General features: G+C 47.9%; 1 pseudogene; it reads right to left on the reverse strand.

The window, feature by feature from the left end:
- Positions 1-2,292: 2,292 nt before the first annotated feature.
- Positions 2,293-16,413, reverse strand: LOC133898628 (protein ENHANCED DOWNY MILDEW 2-like; annotated as a pseudogene).
- Between the last annotated feature and the right edge of the window lie 1,929 nt (positions 16,414-18,342).

Consider the following 18,342-nt stretch of genomic DNA (forward strand, 5'->3'; position numbering starts at 1 on the left):
TTCATCCCAGCGCCTCCACGGAGGCTATGACGCCCGCGGGGTGCCACCGTAGCCGACATTGGCATGAAGCCTGTCAGGGCTTTCACCCTAAGCTCCCCCCCCCCCTCGACCGTGACACGACCCAAGAAGTCAAAGGCTCGACGGGTCGACCAGACCAACCACCTGCAAGAGAACAAGCAGCAGCACAAGAGCACAAAAACATCCGTCATAAAAGATGACCGGGGATGAAGCCCCAGCCCGCATCAAAGCACAACATGGCTGCCATGGTAGAACCAACATCATCTTGAAGCAACGACCTACCACCGCGAGAAGCACCGGGGCCACTGACGGCTAGACCGGGCTAACGGCGTGCCCAGGCCAAGAGGTAGTCGGGTGGGGGGGGTGGGCAGAGCCGCAACCGGCAGCACAGCCCCAGAACCCCCCGACCACAGATCCCACCCACACCCTCCCGAGGCAGCCATGCTAGCCAGCCTATCCAAAGGCGACCAGCCGGCACCGCTGAGTAGCAGAAGACCGGTGACAGCAAAGGTAGGTGCGACCCACGCTGAGCAGACCGGCGAAGAAGCCGTAGGATGGGCCCAAGAGGCAAGCCGCCGCCCAAGAAGGAAGCACGCACAGGCAGTGCTGCCACGACACCGTCAAACCTCTGAGCGCAGATCCGACGCCACCGGTAGCAAATCCAACCCAAGGATACCCGGATCTAGCCAGCCGGAGACGTGGACTGCTAGAAAGCAACCTTGGAAGAGTAGTCGATGGGGGGAGACAGGAGCCGCGACCGCAACTGTTGCTGCTGACGTTGGTGGCCGGATCTAGCTGGTTTTAAGGTGGGGGTTGGGTTAAAAGTGGGGTCACCCCCGAGTTGCCAGAGCGGGCGACGCGGCGAGGGGGGGGGGGGGCGAGCAGATTTAATTTGTACTATTATCTATTTTGTTATAACTTCAAAGTATAGTAAGGATCAACAACACACCACTAATCATGTTCTAAGAACGGAGAAAGCGCACGATGGGTGGGTGCACATTGTGTGCGTGCATGTGTGGTGACTTTAAGCATTTTAAACCTTTACAAAATGAAGAAGGCAAGACGGCAAAGCCCAATGCACAGTAATTAATTCCTTGTCCATCATTAGGGATGGGAAACAGAAAATTCCCTGCTGAGAGTTCTGGAATGTTCTCGTCCCCCAGCGAAGGAAAATTATTCATCCTCATCCCCATCTCGGTGTTTAAAAAAAATTTCTCATTTTCTTTTAGTATTTAACTATATATCACTAGTTATACTTTTAATAAGTGGGGCCATGTGGGGGACGGGACCGGGGCAAAGTAATGTCCTCATCCCCACGTACCCATTGAGAGATTTTTCTCACATTAAATATCTCACGGATCAAAAAAATTCTCCATCCCATCTTCTAACAGAGTAATTACCCGAAAGAGCCCCTTTGCTACCATTATCCACCATGCACCACACAACGCCCTGTACAGGGGGCTTTGACCTCCGACGCCGGGGCCACCCGCCACTCCGTCGCCTCTGCGCCCCATCATGTGCAGGCACGGCCCCACATCAGCCGAGGGGCGTAGCGGTCATTTCGGCCAACCCACGTCGTTTCGGGGGTTCGCACGTGCGGGTCTCCGCGGCCGGAGCCGCCGGTTGGGCGTTCCCGGGACCGAGTCCCACGACATCGGCCCGGCTCTTCCACCGATGCCCGCCACTTACCGAGGCAAACGCCCATCCGTCCGGACGGGGCAGCTTCGCTTCTATTCCGACGCAAGCGTCCATCCCGATGGTGGCATCCAGCGTACCATTGTCGCCGTTCCCACGTACCTGCTACTGCTAGTGGTCTCTGTCCGTCTACGGAGATAAACAGTGGCCAGCTGGATTTCTGTAAGCCAAGTTCGGAGGCACAAGCGTCCAGTTCTAATCTAACATTGTTACTATTAAACCAGTCTCACGGTTGAAGGTGTGCGCCTATAACATAGGAATTTTACAGAACTTTTCACAAAATATTCGTAGAAAACTTTTCGACTTTCCAGAAATAAGAAATTCGATCATTCCAATCAAAGCCTAAACAACTTGAATACCCAGCTACAAAGCTTTGTCTGCAAGCGATGATATATCTGGCAGTAGACAAACAAGATGTTCAAAAAGTAAGTTGCAAAAGGAATCCAACTATCCAAGGTATTGCCAGTAAAGAAAGAGCTGTCCATAGGGACTCAATTTATCTAACCATATTTTTTGCTGTCACAAGCTCACACAGCAACCATGTTCGCTCAAAAATATTTCTAGCACACGGTTACGAGCTCAGGCAATCAGGACAAGAAGGCAACAAGAAACAAAAGCATACTTAAAAGCCGGCCGTAGAACGTAACTACTCCCTTGACGGTCGGCCGGATGTGCCTTGGGACAGGAACTGAAGCATCCGTGCCACAAGGGCAGTCCAGGGAAGATATTTCTTGGTGGCAGAGTTCTAGCATTATGCCTGGCTGCAGGCAGTGAGTCCTCCGGCTGCCCGCATCATGAGTCAGCTTCGGTTGTCGCTGCTGGTGGTGTGTCTTCCATCCGTTGATACTGCACACCAGCTGCAAGCCTGGCCGCAAGCGGTGCATCGTTTAGCTCTCGGTGAAAACTAACTGCGGGTTCCTCCACGAGTGGTGAGTCTTCCACCCTCCAGTATTGAACTCCAGCTGCGTATCTGCCCACCGGTGGTGAATCTTCAGGCCTATGGTATGGACCACCGGCTGAAGTCACCTCATCACAGTCAGCATCAGCAGCTGGCTGCTGTGCAGGTGCACTTCCAACAACATGGCTGACTTGTGGATCAGTGCCCCCACGCCCTGAGATCAGCGAAGTTTGGTCTTGTCTTGGACAATCAGTTCTACCTGACAATAAAATGCTCATGTCAGATTCAGCACGCGTTTCTGCGTGATGCTCATGGGTTGGATCACTCCTTCCTGGGGTTTCATAGTTGCAGGGCTGCAGCGATCGGCCATTCGTATCAGTCCAGTAGGCCCCTGGAGAACTAGTTGCGTCATGATATGTGTCAGCCATCAACTGATCTAAAACAGAAGGATGGATGTTTGCACCCCCCACATCATCCATTTCCACATGCCATGTGGTTTGTATAGATGGAACATCAACCACCTCCCTTTGCAAGTCACCAGAGGATGCATTTTCGCTGGGGAGGTGCCTCATTGATTTGGCGATCTCTGAGTGCTTCTTTGCCCAATCACTACGACTCCACAGAGAAAGCGGAGGAGGTGACAAATTCCATTGCTCCATCACCTTGTTATCAACATCCAGTGATCCGGGCAGATAGAATGACTACATAATTTTCCAACAGAAAAAGTCAGTAAAGAATATAGCAACATTCTAAAGATAAGATGTACTCAAGGAGACTACTGTCCAGAAGTACCTTTCCTGAGAGCTGATTAGAGTCCTGCCATATTAGCTCATATGGTGGGTATTTTTTATCCAATCTATCCAACATGTATGGAATGGTATCAGAGATCAACCACAGCCAAAATGGCATTAGAGGTCCAGAGACAGAGATAGAGAGAGAACCTTTCAGTATCCTTGGGAACAATAAGTATTATGAGCTTCGGCTTGAAAGTGAGGGCTTTGTTGATGAACTGGTTCGCAAGAGAGGCTTTAAACCCAAAAGGAGGGTTCAAACCCATGATCTGTGGATAAAGACAGGGTTGAATACAAAAAACTGAGAGATTATCATCAACAATTAGATTAGAGCAATTTAACATAGAGTGGCTATGATAATACCAATTGGCATCCTGAGGGCAATTCATCAGGTTGCACAGTCATCCAATCTCGTCTCTCAAAACTGAAATCATTCTAGAAAAATGAAGGTGTTCTACTCGTCAGCCGTACTAGATTGCTTCAACGGATAAATATTTGAAAGGGAGTAACAAAAGACATCAGGTGCCTGTTCAGGCCTTCCCTAATCTGTAGCTTACTCAAAACTTAAACAACTTCATAGATGGTTGGCTGGCTGTTTGTTCAATATTAAATAAGCAATTAAAGAAATAAAAACAGGTCACAGTTCCTTTTAGCAATTTGAGAAAATGCAACAGGTACATTACCTTTGGCTGAATGAGATCATAATTTTTGTACAAGCAACTTTTCCCCAAAGCTTCTAACTTTTCCTTCAGTAGTAAGCTAAAATCGTTTGAACCACAGCAAAAGTCGACAACCTAAGAATAAGAATAGACAGCACCGTAAGTTTCATGAGTCATGACAAGTGGCATTGGTCAATGTTCATCATTTATTGTGGTCAGTTCAGAATCTGAACCCAGAAAAAAATGGTACAGTGAATTTTGAAAACTATTATAAAATGAACATAGGGATAGAAACCTAGTAAGTTGATGTCTCATTTCTCCAAGAGCATCACAATCATTATTGCGAAGACAAGTAAAAGCAAGACATTCGAATAACAGATATACACTCTATATTATTTGCAATGAAGCAGAAGCATAGTGATTTAACCCACATATGGCCCATAAAGTTTCATGCTGTTTACTGTACACTGAACTAAAATATAAAATTGCAGTCTCCCCTAAAAATGAAGAGTTCCCGCCTTTTGCAATGTTCTTATATATTGATACAACAACAACAACAACAAAGCCTTTCAGTCCCAAACAAGTTAGGGTAGGCTAGAGATGAAACCCATAAGATCTTGCAAGTCATATACTCGATTTATCCACACTACCGGTGGCAAGACCCTGTACCTAGGTGTAAGTTCATCATGGATAGATATATCACGCACATCATTTTTTCATCAGAGAACTTTCCTTGATCAAATGAACTGAGCAAAATTTATTCTACATATACATGACAAGAAATTATCAAGAAAAGGGATCATAATGCAGCACATAGCTTATGCACATTCATCAGAGCGCAATTTCATATAACCAAACAAGGATCATCCAAATTTACACAATAAAACAAGAGCAGATATTCACCGTGTCACCACTTTGAATATACCACTGTAGCTTATCGACAATCTGCACACATTTACCACAATTACTTCACTACCACAAAAAGATAATGCATTCAAAAACAGGAGTCACTCTAGAATATATAACAAAGTTCGCAAATTATAAGAATAACTAGTAATATTTTTCTGTTCCAAGATAGATAAGTGAAAAGAAATCAGCATGACGACACTGACACCTGAATACTAATAACTGGTTTGTAATAATACTAGTAGAACACAGAATAAATCTATTGTGAGTTGTACAGAATTCTATTAATAACCAATATAAATGAAAGCATATCTAAGCTGGCCTAGGAAGATTCATGTTCCTTAACATCAGATGCATCCAATGGATATTACAGAATAGTAATGAAATGACACAAAGATATATCTCAATTATCTGCCAAGATACACATTTGGATAAGAATTATTTGATCCCACTATCATAATAGCATTTTTTTTGTTCCCCATATTCAAGGCGTAGTATCCAAATGCAAAAAAAATGATATATCGAAGGGGATTCAATGTTGATTCCGGTCACATGTAAAAGCATTTCTCTAAATCGACAGGCAGCGTATCAAGACCCTGAATCAACTTTATAAAAACATGTGCAACTACATTGAATTTGTCGCCTAAAAATTACAGTGTAACATGTATGAGCCATTTTTCACATAACAATAAGAAACTTTGCAATTAGCTGTAATATCACAGTAATGCTGAAGGTGTATCCAAATTGAGTGAAACTGGACTCCTAACCACTTTGGTAACCATCCTAAAAGTATATGCTCAATTTATGTTCCAAATTCATTTTCAAAGTATGGATGCCAATTTGTCGACCAACCACATCAAAGCAACATATAGTGTTTTGATCACGCTAATCTGTGCAAATTGCAAAATCACAATATTGCCCTCATAACTCGAGGAATCTGGCTATCTGTGAATGTTCATGGTAGAACACTATCACGAAGCGGTAGTGTGATCCATTGTTCCAAGAAAACAGTTAAAAAAAGATCAACAAGTACAACATGAAGATAGTCATGTTTTGTTTTAAGCACTAATAACTGCACCTACCTGCTGTAGTTTATCCAGTTTGGTGAAGTGACGCCCATATGATGTATAGCGCATGCCATGAAGAAATGGTGCAAGGTATATATTCAGTTTGTTCTGTGCATCACGTTATCATGGATATTAGACTTGCAATTTCAAAAAAAATAAACTATAAGAATATTACTGCATATGTCATTATACAGAATCACATGATATTTTCCGAGTATCTGGTGTTGTAATCACTAATCACAATGTGTCAGTAATAACTAGGTAGAGTAATCAAGTCAACTAGTTTAGAAAATAAGAATGAGACATGAGTTCACTATATGGTTGCCATCTGCTGCTATATATTTCTAAAAAGAACAAGAGTCAACCATATTTGTTTAAGACAGCTAGGAGGAGAGTTTCATCATTCTCATGTACCTTCCATTTTGCAATTTGAAAGAGATCACTAGGATTGCAGATAGCTTTTGCCTCTTCCATGCTTGCACCATTTTCTAACATATGAAGAGCAGCTTTAACCGCCTGCAAGGAGAACACATAAGAACCAACCAAATCCACGGTAGTTCCTTCAAGTATAACAGAGTACCTCAACAGATCTTTCCACCTTCCCCAGTGTAATCTTATCAGTATTCTGCACAAATGACGTGTGTGTAGATGGTACCACTAGCTTTTTTTGTACATCTTCAATTGTTATAGCAGCTGACACTTTTTGTGCAAACTCATAAATTCTGGAGAGAAGGGTAGTCTCAGTGCATGCAGATTATGGTAAGAAAAGGATACATAAGTATTAAAAAGTGCAAGCTGGACAAATATTGAACACACATCATGCCAAGGTTGCGTTCACACAACTCAAATTATCTAATATAATAACTGGCACACAAATAACGGTAAATAGAATAAATATGATTTTACCTTTAATTTTGTTTCTACATATCAGCGCATAATGTGTACTATTTTTTTTTTTTTTTGCTTCTTAGATTAGTATTCTGCAACAGATGTAAGGACTTTGAATATAACTGTTTCACTGTTACAGCAAATGTTAATCTTGTCAGAAATGACAGTTCTTTCCTAGCACTTGTGTAAATTGACAGGATAACACCCAGCAAATCTTTGTTTTATGAATGCCATCTAGAGATTCATTGAAACAAACCCAAAGAAGTCCAAAGCATCTTAAAGTAAAATAAATTGCGCATTCACTCTGTTTAGCAAGAGATATCAACAAAAAAATAAAAACATTAGATGTTCTCAGAGTTTCTTTTACAGTAATTCTAGTTATTTCCTATGTGGCAAGCTTACACAGTTTTATAAATATATTTGCAGTAAAAATTTATTCCGTAACAGGCGGAATGCATCTTCAGAACAAACCAATTGAAAAAAAGGAAAGCACATGATAGTAGACAGAGGGATAGATTTACCTCATCTCGGTGTTTCTGTCAATCTCAGGGAATGAGCTAAATGGGAGTTTTGACATGACTACTGATTTTTCTCTAGACACAGGCACTTTCCTCCTTTTATTCATCAAATTGCTCAATGAAGAATGTTTCACTATACCAGATGATCTTTTAACACTGGACAGTGGGGCGGAAGGAAGCTCCTCAATACGTCGTGTCTTCACTATCTTTTTGTTCATTTCATTTATGTAATTGAGGGGTTTTCTGATAGCAGCTGGGTCATCAGGAAATTTAATATGATGTCTTGGAGGGGTTCTAAGTTCTGGATCAATGTCATGCTTCCTGGCCAAATAACAAGGTCTAATCAGGAATTTGTGGGTGAATAATCAGCTGAGTTAATCGACTGCAGGAAACAAATCATACAGGCAATATATTAAGATACGATTGTTGGGAAGAAGATCGTCCCATGCCCTTTGGAAAACACGGCGACCATTCTCAGTGAAGTCCTCGAAGGCAATTTTCCTGTGGACAGGCATAAAAGTATTGATATGTTCCAATGTAAAGCAATAAATAAGGACATATTGAATGCAAACTGCTCTGGAAAAAAAATGAGCAGTGGAAATAAGGGTGTAATGCCTGGGCAAACATCTTCTATGATATGACTTTGGGCACCGCCGACAAACAGCGAACTGCAGCTCTTTAACGTCTTTGTTTTCACCATACTTGCAAATATCGCATTTGTGGAGCGGACATGCAAATTTCACCCCATTAGCTATCTTCGCTGTATACTCGGTTGCTTTGGCTTCGTTTTCAGGGAATAGTAATGGAGCAACACACTTAGCATGATAGAAGTGACCGCAAGTTGCAGAAGCACATGGAAACACCTAAAAGAAATAAAGATTTTTAAACGAAAAGCTTTCAAAACCATCTGATACGACATTAAGGAGCACAAGTCACAATACCAGAATTACAACAACACTAGTAAAGTTATCAGCCAATTAGTTTGTGAACGAGATTTTCTATGAACAATTTGGTAAAAGGGTTTAACCTCGGGAGGATCAGCTTTAGCTGAACCCAACCTTCCACAAGCATAACATTGATATCTTTCATACTCACAATTCCTGCACATAAAAACTTTCATTTCCTGTAGATATGCAAAAGTTCATCAAAAGATGACCACGATAGGTTGAAGATTATCATAAGTCAATAAAATTAATCTCATTCAAGAATGGAGAATCACGATAGATACATTTAACTGAAGCATACTGTAGCCTAATGTTTGACAATCTTCGCCGGAGTCTTTAGTTGCATGAAATGACCTCAGACACCTGCCTTCACAGCTGTAATTGCAGAAGAAGCTCACCGCAGGAATCAGTAACAATGGATGAACATTACAAAGAGAGTGTTATGTTTTTCTCGAACACACAAAGAGAGCTACATATCACTATATTAAGAAAGAAAAACATCCGATTACAGAACGGTACCAACGGCCGGGTTAGTATGCAGGTACATGCGCGCCACAGACATAACTAGCGACACCGACAAACACTCACGGTAACAACGAATGCAACCCAGCGACTAGCCTCCTCAAAGATATCAGTCAACAAGGACGCCAAATCCGACCGAAAGCCATCGAAGACACAACAGTTGCGGTGCTTCCAAATGAACCAGGCCACCAGAATAACAAGAGAGTTGAATCCCTTCCGAGCTCCCTTGGGAACTCCAGGTTGCGCTTTCCGCCACCATTCCTGGAAGGTAGCCTCATGGCCGTCCGGTGCCAGAACCTGTAGGCAACATGTTGTAGTACCTTGAACCAGATCTCTTTGGCGAACACACAGACCGCAAGCAAGTGTTCAACCGTTTCATCCGCCTGGTCGCAAAGAGGACAACAGGAGGGATGCTGAAGTCCACGACGTGCAAGACGGTCTGTCGTCCAGCATCTGTTGAGCGTGGCCAGCCAGATAAAGAATTTGGCTCGCGTCGGTGCCCTGGTCTTACAGATCCGTCTATGCGGCTCGAAGGCGATGGCACCCATAAAGAAGCGGTGATAAACTAAGCGGGTGGAGAAAGTGCCTGAGGGCGATGGAAGCCACAAGTGCTAATCGGGGCGCTCCTCCACCAAGACCGTCCCCTCCAAGGCATCCTAGATGCGCAAGTAGTCGGCCAAGGCCGGACTGGATAGACCACCACGGATATCACGAAGCCAAGACCGATTCTGTAAGGCCTCAGAAACAGTTCGCCTGGTAATGGCACACTTCGCGACGAACGGCGATAGATGAGGCGCCATGTCCATCAGGGAGCATCCATGGAGCCCCTATGATCCGACCAAAACAATGTGGAACGCCCGTCGCAGACCACAGTACGCAGCGAGACCGCGAATAGGGCACAGGCGTTGGCATGGACCGAGAGCCCGAGCGCCGCCCAAGGCCGATCGGGTTGCGTCTTCTGCATCCAGAGCCACCTCAATACGTAAGGACCAACCGAGCACATCCAAATTGTGAATGCCAAGGCCGCCAAGCTGTCGTGGCCGACACACCCTTTGCCAAGCCACAACACAGTGTCCACCCTGCACATTGCGACGTCCCTTCCACAAGAAAGCCCGTCTTCCTTTGTCGATCGCTTTAGTTACCCATTTGGGCATATCCAAGGCCAAAAGAATGTGGATGGGAACGGTCGTGAGCACCGCACTAACTAGGACCGCCCTGCCGGCAGTATTCATCAACCCCGCCTTCCAGCTCGGCAATAGATCATCAATCTTATCCACAATCGACTGCAATTCAAACTTGGGCAGCTTGCGGATCGACTACGGGACACCCAAGTACTTGCAAGGGAAATCCGAAACCCTGCATGGCAGCTCAGAGCGCACAAGATCCAAGGTGGACTGAGGGCACCGAATAGGGATGATCGAGCTCTTATGCATATTGGTACCTAGACCAGAGGACTCTCCAAAACAATCCAAGATACCTTTGGTGATAGATAACTCCCGGGCCGATGGATGAATGAAGAGAACCACATCGTCGACGTTCATGGAGAATCGGTGTCCAATACTCCTGTTGGCCAGTGGTAGCAAAAGACCATCCTGACCAGCTCTATTGAACAAAGCATTCAACACGTCCAAAACAAGGATAAAGAGCATTGGAGAGAGAGGGTCGCCCTGGCGAAGACCCCTGTGGTGCACGATCATCTCACCCTGGTAACCGTTTGTGGTGCACGATCATCTCACCCTGGTAACCGTTGAGAAGGACCCGGGTGGACGAAGAAGCCAACAGGTTGCAAATCATCGCCTTCCACCGAGGTCCAAACCCCAAATGCTCCAGCAACTCGAGCAAGAAAGGCCAAAAGATGGAATCAAACGCCTTCATTATATCAAGCTTTAAGAGGATCCGAGGCTTCCCATGTCCGTGTAAGAACTTTGCCATCTGCTGAACAAGCAGGAAGTTCTCATGTACACATCGACCTCTGATGAAGGAAGACTGACTCACGGATACGGTTGACTGCAGTTTAGACGCGAGCTGGTTCGCCAAGTGACGAGCTTGGCGAAACTATGCACCAAACTAATCGGACGGAAGTCGCGAACCTACACCGCACCCGGCGACTTAGGGATGAGGACCAAGAGAGCCGAGTTGAGGAGGTGGAGCTTCCTAGAGTCCCCCAAGTGCAGCACATGAATCGCCGCCAGGACATCCTCCTTGACGACCGACCAACAAGCCTTGTAAAACCAGCCCATAAAGCTGTCCGACCCCAGTGCCTTATCCGGCAGCAAGCTTTTGATCGTGTCCCACACTTTATTCTCGCTGAAAGGTAACTCTAGAGCATCCAAGTCGAAGGTAGAGCTGTGGAAAGCCGGCAGGTTAAGCTTCAACTGTCGTTGGTGCGGCCTGCCAATGAGATCATGGAAGAACTCCCAAACGGTCGATTCCTTATCTTCCTAGGATATCAACTCTCTGCCCTCCACCTTAAGCAGAGCAACGAAGTTCTTTTGCAAAACCGCGCATGTAAATGGAAGAAGGAAGTATTTGCGTCTCCCTCCCGCAGCCAAGTGAGGCGTGACCGAGATCGAGCGATTGAACGCTACAAGGACACCAGAGCCAAACAATGACCCTCCAAACAGCGGCACAGCCTCGTCTCAACTCCAGACAACACGCGAGACTCGAGCGATATCAAGACGATGGAGCAGCTCACGAACAAGATTAAGTTGGGTGTTCACGTTGCCAGTGACGCGCTGACTCCATGCTTGCAAGGCCCAGGTAAGGCTTCCCAATTTGTGAGCCAAACGCTGCACAGGACACATTTCATCAAGCGGCGCGGACCGGGCTTGGGTCACGGCGTCGAGGAACCCGGGAAGTCTAGGCCAGAAGCTCTCAAAGCAAAAGCGCGGCTTCCCCTTGAAGTTATCCTTAAGCCCTAGGATTAGCGGGCAGTGATCCGAGATACCCGCAGTTTTGCTTTGAAGAAGACATTCCGAGAAGAGGCTCTCCCACTCCGCCGTGCAGAACACCCTGTCGAGATGGACCAACGTCGGGGCGACACGCTCATTGGACAACGTGAACCGACGACCAAGGAGGTTGATCTCCTGAAGCTCGACCTCGTCTAGGAGACGGCGAAAGCGACCCATCAAGGCGCGGTCTACGTTGGCATTGTTCTTATCCGCCGCTCTGTAAATCAAGTTGAAGTCCCCCGCCACCGCCCAAGGCCCCGTGCAAGCAGAACGCACAGCGAGTAACTCTTGCAGGAAAAGAAGTTTTTCTGCATCAAGCTAAGGACCGTACACAGTCGTGAACCACCAAAGCTGCCCATTAGGGCCCTCAAACTGCACGGAGACGGAGTAAGTGTCGACACGTGAGGAGATAGCAGTGCAGACCCCACGCTTCCAAGCCATCAGAACACCACCGTGCGTCCCACTGGCCGGTAGAGCAACATATTGATCAAAATCGGCCCCAAGGGTGGAGAGGAGGATGTTGGAGGATATGACGGCGACCTTCATTTCTTGCAAACAAACAATGTCAGGCCTCACCGCATCGACGACCACTCGCACCGAGTCACGGCACGATTGCATGTTAAGACCACGCACATTCCACACACGGATATTAGAGACATCCATGGGAAAGAAAAAAGTACAACCACGACCCAAAACAACTCCACTGGGCAATCAACACCCAGCAACAACGAAATCTGTCGAACGCATTTCCCCGTCGTCCGGCACCAACCACCCAAAGAGCGCCGACAGGGACGCCATGTGTGAGTGGGAAGGGGTCTGGAGAACAGGCTCAGATAATCATCTTGTGCTGCCTGGGTTATTCCATCACCATCAACGATGAACCCCAGTTTTCTCATGAGCACCCTTTGCGCGTGTCGAACAGTGGTGGCCGAGGACGAGCGTTCTTTGTTGGCTAGTCTTATGCTCCGCCGACTAGGCACCGCCGAGGGCGTGGATGGCCTGCCCCGGTGCATGGGAGGAACTGGCGTCGGGAGACTGCTTCCATGGGCATGGTCACCATAGCAAAGAAATCATCAACACCCGAACTGAATGGCGACAACGAGATTGGCGCGTGTTGCACTCTCAGGCGAAGGGTATGTCCGCAGAGGCCGGTTCCGAACACCCTCATCCTGGGCGTGCATGACCTCAGCCAATGGACGCGAAAGCATCACAGAAGAATGGTGCGTCACGGAATACTCCAAGAGCCCACCACCTGGGTAAGCCGTGTCCTCCCCCGAAACAAACACCACGGGGACGGGATCGGAATGGCTCGCGACCGGTACAACGGCAAACAACTACAAACCCCGCGCAACACGACCCAGGAGGACGTCATCCAACATGGTACCGGGAGCAACCTTTTTGGGCTCAGTACGAATTGGGCCAGACCCCAGATGTTGCTCACCACCACCCGACCCGCCCAAATCAACCTTTTGAAAAATGGCAGCACAAGAAGTTGGCGGGTTCCAAACAGACTCAGAACCAAACGGACGAAGGGGCATGTGACCAAACCGTCCCGCGCGCAAAGGCAACGTCCGGCACACGACCTCTAAGCCAAGGCGAGGAAGCAACGCCTCCTCCAACATGGGGTCCCAGATCTGCCACGCCGAGACAGGGTAGCACCGAGGCCTGGGGTTCAGCAGCGCTGGGTTCATGCAACACAGAGAGGGAGGGCAAAGAAGGCACTCGTGAACCACGGGGGTCAAAAGGCTCTGGATATGGCTCTCGGAGAAGCACAGGGACAGAGTCATCAGGGTTAGGCACCAGGGCCGACGCCGCCCGTGACCCGCCCAACGCCCTCTGAGCAGACATCTTTGCAGACGTCAGAACCAAAGCTTTTGCAGGCACCAGGGCGCGGTCTCAAGGGGGAGCTGGCGATTGGACGGGCAAAGAACCGAACCGAAGTGGGGCCAGCAAGGACCATGCCAGCGGACTCACTGGCGGGCAGCTGAGCCCTCCGAAATGCTCCAACGACGACGACACGGCCCCGACGCCATCACCAGCCCCTAAGTCGTTGTCGACCAACGAATCAGGAAATCTCGTGCGCTTAGGCCAAGGGGCGGACCGGCCGCGATGATCAAAACCGGGGTAGTCGTCGCCGTCACTATCCCAAGCATCGGGCGAGGTGCCATCGTCAGAGGAGCCGGAAGGCAGGCACCAGTCATGAGCTTCATTGACGTGGATGACGATCTCGTAACGGAGGCCAAGCTGCTTGGACTGGATAATCTCCTCCGAACGTAGGAACAGACCGCGTTCCTCGTACACCTCCACAGGCTCCGGAATGAACAGATCCACCGCAGCAGGGATGTGGCCCTGGTCGGCGCACCACGCGACGACGCAGAAACAACTGAGATCGGTCTTAGCCACGGTGGCCGGAGTCGGCAGCAAGCAGAAGCAAGAGGAGCACAAGATGCGCTCGACCGTGGAAAGGTGCTAGGCGTGCGCCGGGATTCCTCTAAGGACGACCAGAACGTGAAACAGCAGGGCACCCGCGTGCGCTAAAGTTTGCCGCACCCACGGCCGGAACCTCAACTGGAACAGCGAGGTGGCTGACATGGCCGAATGCAGCACTCGGTCGCAGGAGGGCGAATCGCGATAGACAATGAGGAAGTCCTCCAAACAGCCTCGATGGACGGAGAAAGCCTCGCTGTCGACGCCGAAGGAGGTAATAAGAAGCGACCGAACTTGCACCGTGGACACAGGGGGTCTGGTGCCGACCACCATGGCCACCAGCGCGTGGGCGAGCCTAGCCTCCTCCTAAAGCAGCTCCTCTAAGCGAGGGATGAAGCAGTGGTGCTGGCGCAGCCGAAGGTCAAGGCGACCATGGACCGACACGTTGGAAGAAGGCGTGGGTCCGACGAACAGCAGAGACGAAGGAGGAGACTCGATCGCGCAGATGGCTGGCGGGGAGAAGTCACATCCCGTAGACTGAGACCGAGCGGACGGCGTGAGAGAGGGCTCCGGCGACCTCAACGGGGGAGCAAAAGGTCGCCCCCCGGAGGATCGGTGAGACGCAGACGGCGAATTGGGGGCGTGATCGCGCTCCCGGTGTGACTGCGGCGCCACTGGACGGCGTGGGACAGGTTGGGAAACTGCGACGATGGTGCCAGCGGGGAGCAAGGGCGCTTCCACTGACGTGCATGATGACCCTTCTGCCTACACCGCAGGCAGCGTGACGGATTACGGCATGCGGCCTCGACATGGTCAGTGGAAAGGCAATTGAAGCACTTCCCCACTAGGTCAGCCGACTCCGGCCTCGACGGTGGCGGCGGCTGCGGGCGCGGAGCCCGACACCACCGTCTCCCCTTCCTGGAGACCAACAGCCAACCCTCGTCGGGGGCTGAGCGACGTGGCGCTAGACCACCAAGCTGCTCGGATATAGTCCCAGGTCGCGACACCTAGCCAGGCGACGGAAGGTGCAGAAGTTCCGCCTGACTGGCGGCTACCAAGAGGGCGGCGGAGGGGGTCGACGACCCCGGCTGAAGAGTGCGACCTCTAGCGGTGACAAGGTCCGCTTCCGCAGGGGAAACCAACGGAAGGGTGCAACCTTTGGCGGCGACAAGATAGGATTTCAGCCTCGTTGACGACATCCTCTCGGAGTTTGCAGAAGACAGGGGCGATGGGCTGAAGAGCAGCCACTCCGGTAGATCCGATCCGGAGTGCGGAGCGCCGGCTTTACCAGGGCTGAACAGCGCAGCCCGGGGGTATAAGGAGGAAGGCGTGGTCGGAGACGCAGAAGCAGGGGTGCTAGCGGCGGGGTGGGAGCCTGGGCCGGAGGTCGGCGCCATCATACTCCTCTTTCTTGAAAGTGTTATTTAACATGAAAACCGAAGATAATAGTTGAGGTTGTAAGATAAAAATGACATTATAAGTAAAAAATTTAGTGTGTGTTCTCTTCAAATAACACAGCAGCTGACTACAAACAGGATATCAAATATTGGCTGGACCGTATCTATTGAGGCCAAATACAAATGATATGTAGGTAACAAAAAAATAAAACAAACGGGTTTCAAACATAACCAAGCATTGTTTAAAGAATCACCAATTTCTTGAGCTCATGTGCACAATAAGAATGACTTCAAATGATGTTGCCAAAAAAGTGGCCAAATCCATTACACAAAATAATTCTAGATCAATCTATCTCATTCTTGTCAAACTGCTATATTCCGTTTTAAATTAATTTTATACCCATCAGTCCCTTTTTTGCCCAAAAGAATGGGCATATAAGATTTACTAACAGCAGTTCCACATGGTTTAAAAGTCCAAAAGGTCAACATTATGTTAACAAATGGATTGAATCCATCATAGAGCATTTTGCATGGTTTTCTTATCCTGGGAGGAAATGCATAATGGCCAGCACGTCAAGGTTCAGATTCAAAGCACATAAAATAGAGAAAAAGTTGACACACCTTACGATTTCACCTCCGTTATCACATAAGGCACAAACTAAATCAACACTAGCAGAACTATCTTCGTCAGCGTTCTCAGTCATAGCCTCGTAGTCAACAATTCACAGTTCTTGTATGACTTTTTCACCTTTATGAAACCTGTTAAAGCACCAAAATATACATAATCAACACCATTTTGAAATTAGCAAGTGCTCTTTTCATAACTGAGATTCTTCCACCAAAATAATATGTATCTAGATTTATGAAATTTATCATTTGTCAAATCAACGAGACAACAAAAAATTACACAAGTGCTCTGCAAAATCAGTCCCCAGCCAAAATTGAAACATCAAATGCACGGACCAAAACACACACCCCAAAATCGGCGCAAACTACCAACACAATGAAATTTTCTGAAGCCAAAATGCTTACAACGCAAAAACCATACTACCTCCGTTTCGCAATGTTTATTCACATCCACCATTACGTACAAACTAAGAAATACTAAAATCAAGTGAAAAATGCAATGAGATGATCATACTATCTCTAATTAATGCAATAATGAGAACAAATAACTCACCAGTATTAAAGTAAATGCATGCATACACTTAAGGGCATAGCAGTAAAATGTACCATAAAACATCCTTAGTTATCGCAATAGACAAACAATTTGAGACAGATACTTCTGAGATTATGAACAAACATTGCGAAACGAAGTGAGTAACTCCTTGCGCTCAATTTTGCACCAACCTTTTCCAACAAAATTCAGATGAAATAAAGTCATTATCTAACCAACAAACCATGCACCATCCCCAGGTATAAAAATTGATCACGTAGAGTCGATAAACACCGGGAAAGTTACGACCTCCTAAGCTCTTTAGACTGATGGTGGGGATCTGAGATTTTCCAGTTTGAAGCATAAATGCAGTCCCGTGTATGTGGCCCTTACCCACGACCTCCTGACTGCCGAGCTTTACCTGAGAAATTTTCGGAATACAAAAATCAAAGACCATGAACCCCACGCCTCCGAGAAAACTGCAAACATCTACTGTTTGAGAAAACTCGGGAGGGAACAAGAGAGAGTTGCAGAGATGAGCCACTGGCAAGGAGAGGAGAGACGGCCGTGGGCTTACGGGTATGCAACAGAACAGAGAACACAAACAAGGCAAACACACTACCCACGGAGCCACCGCGCCCTGCCACCGTTGTTGGAAGTCCGGAGACAGAGGCGGCAGTGAAGTCGGAGACAGCGATGGGCGGCGGGTGCCGCGTCAATCGAACTCCTTAGCACCCGGCCACCCTGCCCCTCGCCACACCAAGCAAGCAAAACAACGAGGGCACCCAAAAATTTATGAAACAAAACAACTAGAAATTGCTTAGACCACATACTACGAACGGACCAAATCGAAACTCCAAATAAAATAAACCGAAAAATACCACCATGGCGTGCGCAAAAAGCCCCCATCCAAACCATCACAAAATGCACCAAAACCCCCCGCAAAGTGCAAGCATTCCACACCAATTTCTCCCGGGAAGCTTCTACAGCATACTGGAACAGACCGATCACTCAGCACCGAAGTTGCAGCGAAATGAAATCAGAACAAATAAGCCCAAAATACCACCAAAAGCATACGCAGAAACCCAAAAAAAAAAGAGCGCAAAACGCAGGATTCCACACAAATTCCTCCACCAAATCGTCGCAACCGAACAGCAACCAACCGATCGCTTCGATCCGAAAACTTGCAGCGAAAACCACACGGAACCGGCCGCGAGGGGTTCATCGAGCACGCGTACCTCACGGAGCCGCGCGATTCAAGCAGCCGCACGTCTAGCTTCGCAGCAGAAATCCGCGTCTAGGGCTTGGATTCCATAGCGCAAAACCCCAACTCCGCCCAAAACCCGCGTGCGAGAACGAACACGCACATACACACACACACTTCGATCAGGAGGAGTGTATGAGCAAGGCTACGAGCCTACGAAGGCAGGCAAAGCGCTCCCTCTTCCATCACCCTCACAAACATCACTCACCGGCTACACCAACACATCACTGAGTTGCGGGCC

The sequence above is a fragment of the Phragmites australis genome, chromosome 18 (assembly GCF_958298935.1).
Source record: "Phragmites australis chromosome 18, lpPhrAust1.1, whole genome shotgun sequence".
In the NCBI taxonomy this organism is placed as follows: domain Eukaryota; kingdom Viridiplantae; phylum Streptophyta; class Magnoliopsida; order Poales; family Poaceae; genus Phragmites; species Phragmites australis.